Source organism: Octodon degus, unplaced genomic scaffold (genome assembly GCF_000260255.1).
Source record: "Octodon degus isolate 3935 unplaced genomic scaffold, OctDeg1.0 scaffold00004, whole genome shotgun sequence".
Lineage (NCBI taxonomy): Eukaryota > Metazoa > Chordata > Mammalia > Rodentia > Octodontidae > Octodon > Octodon degus.
This window is the reverse complement of record NW_004524580.1, coordinates 8259561-8263987: the sequence shown is the minus strand read 5'-3', so window position 1 is coordinate 8263987 and position 4427 is coordinate 8259561. Positions and strand designations below refer to the sequence as shown.

The 4427-nt window shown below is 38.3% G+C and overlaps 1 protein-coding gene and 1 pseudogene across 2 annotated transcripts in view; both read left to right on the top strand.

Moving 5' to 3' along the window:
• The window catches only part of Lin7a (lin-7 homolog A, crumbs cell polarity complex component), a 191864-nt gene that overhangs the window by 142851 nt on the left and 44586 nt on the right, over positions 1–4427 (top strand). The gene's annotated exons all lie outside the window — the stretch shown is intronic.
• LOC105742301 overlaps positions 1–4427 on the top strand; it is a 15682-nt pseudogene that overhangs the window by 957 nt on the left and 10298 nt on the right.

Below are 4427 nucleotides of genomic sequence, written 5' to 3'. Positions count from 1 at the left end.
AGGCTGGCCGGCAGGCAGGCAGGCAGACAGACAGCATTCACTTTCAAATATACAGACATACAGTGGATTTCAGTCTTTACTTCGATTGTAAGTGAAGGTTTCCAAATGTAAAAAATGATTACTTTAAAATCAGTCCCAGTGAAATTTTACTGAGGTCACTGGATTCTGCTAGTGTGAATTTCCAAGTTCTAATGTCATAGTTCAAGATACTGACCTAGTTCAAAGCTGGGCACATGAGGAATCTTGATAATTTCTTCTTACCTTTCCGTAAATGTGTAATTATTTTGTAATACCTGTAATTATTTTGTAATATATTTTTACAAAGAGAAAGTTCAAAAGGTCAACCCCAAATGTGGCATCCTAGTGGGACAAATGGGAGAAAAGGCAGGTAAGGAACCAAAAGCAGAGCACAGAAAGGCAAATGTAAGCATGAGAACTTTTTAAAAATCATTTTACAGTATCACACTGAAAAGAGGCCTCCACTAACTTCTGGGATCTACCACTGCCCCAGAGAACCTTTGCCGGGGAGACTGCAGTCACACTGGCCTAGCCCTGTAGCAGAATCTAAGTAAAGCTGTCGATACAGTGTGTGCACATTGCTAATTGATTTTTAAGCGTAACAGATGAATGAATAAAAGTGTGGGGATGGAACAGAATAAATTGCTTCCCTGAATCTGGCTTTTGTCCCACTTTATAAATAGCTATGCTGCACTAAGGGTGAGTACTCACAGCCCAAATCAGTTTTGCAGAATGGCTGTAAGGAGGAATGATGAAATAAAAATTAGAACACTAGGCTTGAGAGCTCACATGAAGCCAGAGCATCCCAGCGGAGAAATCTGAATGAAAATTTTATTTGTTCATTATCTGAACAAAGAAAAATACACAACCAGATGGATTATTTTTTAGTTTCTATGAAATATGCTGCAATATTTCTATGAAGATTTAAGTTCCACAGTAAAACGTGAACTCTGACAGCAGTGATTTCTGTTCTTTGCCTTATCTCTTGTCTTAGAACAACCCCTGTGCATAGTTGAAGCTCTATAATATGTTGGATGCCAGGCACTATACTTTACATGATTATATTCTTATAAGGATCTTTTGCGGCAGGTAATTTTGATAACATTGTCATTTTACTAATAACAAACTGAGAAAGAGAGAGATGCAGTAACTAGTCCAAGTTCCTCCCGATCTGGCAGAGCTGGAGTTTCTTAGTTGACTCAGGTCCTACGTCCTGATTAGTCATAATGTAAGATGTTGTAAATGCCTTAGCCCCTGGATACATTAGTACTTTCATGTATGATATAAAAAAGGATTTTTTAACCTTTATGGTTTATGGAAGTGCCAATTTGATGGATACAGGGTTAGCTGTTCTGTTACTTTCAAGGGCTTTGGTATTTCCAATGTTATGAACTTCTCTTAAGTTAGTGTTTTGAAAAACTACATTTCCTTTCATTCAAATGGATCAGAAGTCTGAGGAGATGTGAAGAGCTTGGTTCAATGTGTCAGGATTTCTCCTTACCTATTTTACCCATCGCTTTGCGCCTGGTGTTAGAGACCTCAATAGCTGTCCCCACTGGGTGACGTGGCCCTGGTCTACAAACACTGTTGCTACCCAGTGTTGCCTTCCAAGGGATTCAGAATAGTAGAAACAAGGGAGGGGCCTATTTGGAGGATTCCCAGGTAAAGCCACTCTCCCATTTTCTCTCTGCTTAGGAGCTGCTAGCAGATTCTCTACCTTTCTCACACACATACTCTATGTGTGCATTAAGTTGCCTAGCAGCCAAGTGTGGGAGATTGTTTGGGTTACAACTGAATAGGAATATAAGCTGGAATTTCAGTTCAGTGCTAAAAATCTTTGTTCTCAAGATAACATTATATGACACTTCTTTTGTTCCCTTTTGTAAAGGAGCTAAGAGACTGCTATTGTGTCATTTTATCCCAGTTATCTTCAGAACAGCACAAACAAAGGAGCCTCACCCAGGTTAGTTTTGCAACATTGAGCAGGCAGTGTTCTGGTCTCCTTCATTCTGAGTTCTGTCATGATAAGTCATCTTATAGTTTAAAATCAGAACAGAGACCCACATCATCTCAGTAGAGCAGATAACAGTAGCCCAGGCACCAGAACTGCATTTTCACCTCAAGATTACAACCCATAATCATGGTGCCAGGTACTGCAACTCACACACTTTATTATACCGACTTGAACTTCCAGCACATACTGATAGAACTGTCAAGAAATGTGTCCGTGGCAAAGCACATCCCATAATTAGTTTTAGAGGGCAAGTCACTGGACTGAAAAAAGAAATCCCAAGTGTAGGGATCTTGCTGGCCTAAATCTCTGTTTAGTTTACTGAGACTGGTTAGTGGACCACTGTATTCAGTTTAGCTCCTGGTGCAGCCTGGCTTCTGGCTACTTTTGTCACTTGTTGCTTGTTTTGCTCATTGTTGTGCTCAGTTGTATGCCTACTACTCAGCTAAACCCGGAGGAAAGAGCCAAGAAGAAAAAGAAAGGATTAACCCTCATCAGACTTTCTGGTGGGTAGAGAGTAAGACAATAGAAATAGTGAGAATAATAAATATATGCACATAACTGTACATGTAGCAGAAATGATACATCTACCACTTACCCCACCCAAAGGGAATTCTCACAATGCTTCTGTTCAGTTTTACATTGGACAAAGTAATGAGAATTTCACTCTGTGTGTGTATTAGTTTCCCTAGAGATGCTATAACAAATTACTACAAATTTAGTGGTTTAAACAACAAAAATTTGTTCTCTCTTACTTCTAGGAGCCAGAAGTCCCAAATTAATTTCACAGAGCCAAAACCAAGGTGTCCACAGAGCTAGACTATTTGAGAGACTCTAGAGAGAATCCATTTCTTCCAGTTTCCAATGGTTTCTGGCATTCATGGGTTGGTAGCTGCTTCATTCCATTTTCTGTCTCCATGGTAACATTATCTTTCCTTCTCTGCCGAACTCCCTCCATCTCCCTATTAAAAGGATGCTTAAGATTGCATTTAGGACGTCCTGAGTTAATGCAGAATAACCTCATCTCAAGATCTTAACCTATGCAGGGCCCAGAAAATAGGCTCTGATATCTAGATTTCTGTAGTGTGTAGATATAAATCCAGTTTGCCTACAACTATTAGGACTATAGAATTAGACTAATTATCCACAAGCCATTAGCATGAAGGTTTTTCACTTTCAAGGACAGCATATGCTGAGTGTTTTCTACTGTGCTCTAGGCTTTGTAATGCAAATTCTTTCCCTCCCATTTTAGATATTTCATTCCTCTAACTTCAGATTCATCAAAAAGTTCTTCAGCTTCTTCCTTCTTCCCCTCTCGCAGGTCAATCTAGTCTTTAACGAGGGGGAAAAAATTGATGGTAAAATTGATACAGTCTTTCTGCGTTGTAACTAAAGGCTTTCAGCTGTTATGGACCTCTTTTCTTTCCTTTTCTGTTACTAGGTATAGGTTGAATGAATCAAGAGGCTATGACACATAAAGAACACAAATTTATTCCTCAGGATATAACACTGTCTCCTAATTAAACACTGTGACAGGTGTTAACAGCAGAAAAGAAGAAAACAAAGCTGATTTTGATAGTGTCAGAAAAGGTTGATTTGAAGGGTGACATTTACAAGATCAAAAATAAGAGTAAATCCTTACCAGAAAAAGAATGCAAGTGTAGTACCAAGCTATGAGGTCTGTGATTTGCTGTGCGAGTGTCTAAGGATCAGGGTGGCTAGAACATAACCCATGTGGTCAGTTAGGCTGAAGGGCTGTAATCTGGACACAAGGTCTTACAAGTAGTGCCCAAAAAGTTTTCATTTCATTTGAAGTGCAATAGACATCCCAATGTGATACATTCATTCTGAAACCTGATAGCTCCCAAGCTGTTGACTTTTTTAAAAAATGTAGTATTTTCCCCATTTTGTTGTATTTTTTTTTCTTATGTTGAAACATTTTTCTTTTCCCCACAGTTACTTAACTGGAATCCAGAATTGGATAATAATTTTGAGACAATTTTACTTCATCCTCTTATTAGTTATAATAGAAACTAAAAAGCTTTATTTTCAATGTTTCAAAGGAGATTTACTAAACTACAGGTTCTTAGATTTTTTTCTCAAGTGTTTTAAGGATACGCTAACCATAATATGTTTGTTTACTCCCTGCAACTCATTTTATCATCTATAAAGCAGAAATACTAGTTTCATTTTCACAGAGCTGATCTGAAGATTAAGGAAGAGATGTGAGTATCAGCAATTATGCTGGATGCCTTTTAAATATGCAGTAACTGTTCCTGCTTTATAAGTTTGTCTGCATATAGAGTTAAATGCTCATCTCAGTTTAAGTGATTCCCTCTTCTTTCTATTTATCTTTGAGAAACAGTAGAAGTTTCCCACTGAATTCTCTAAGCCCAGA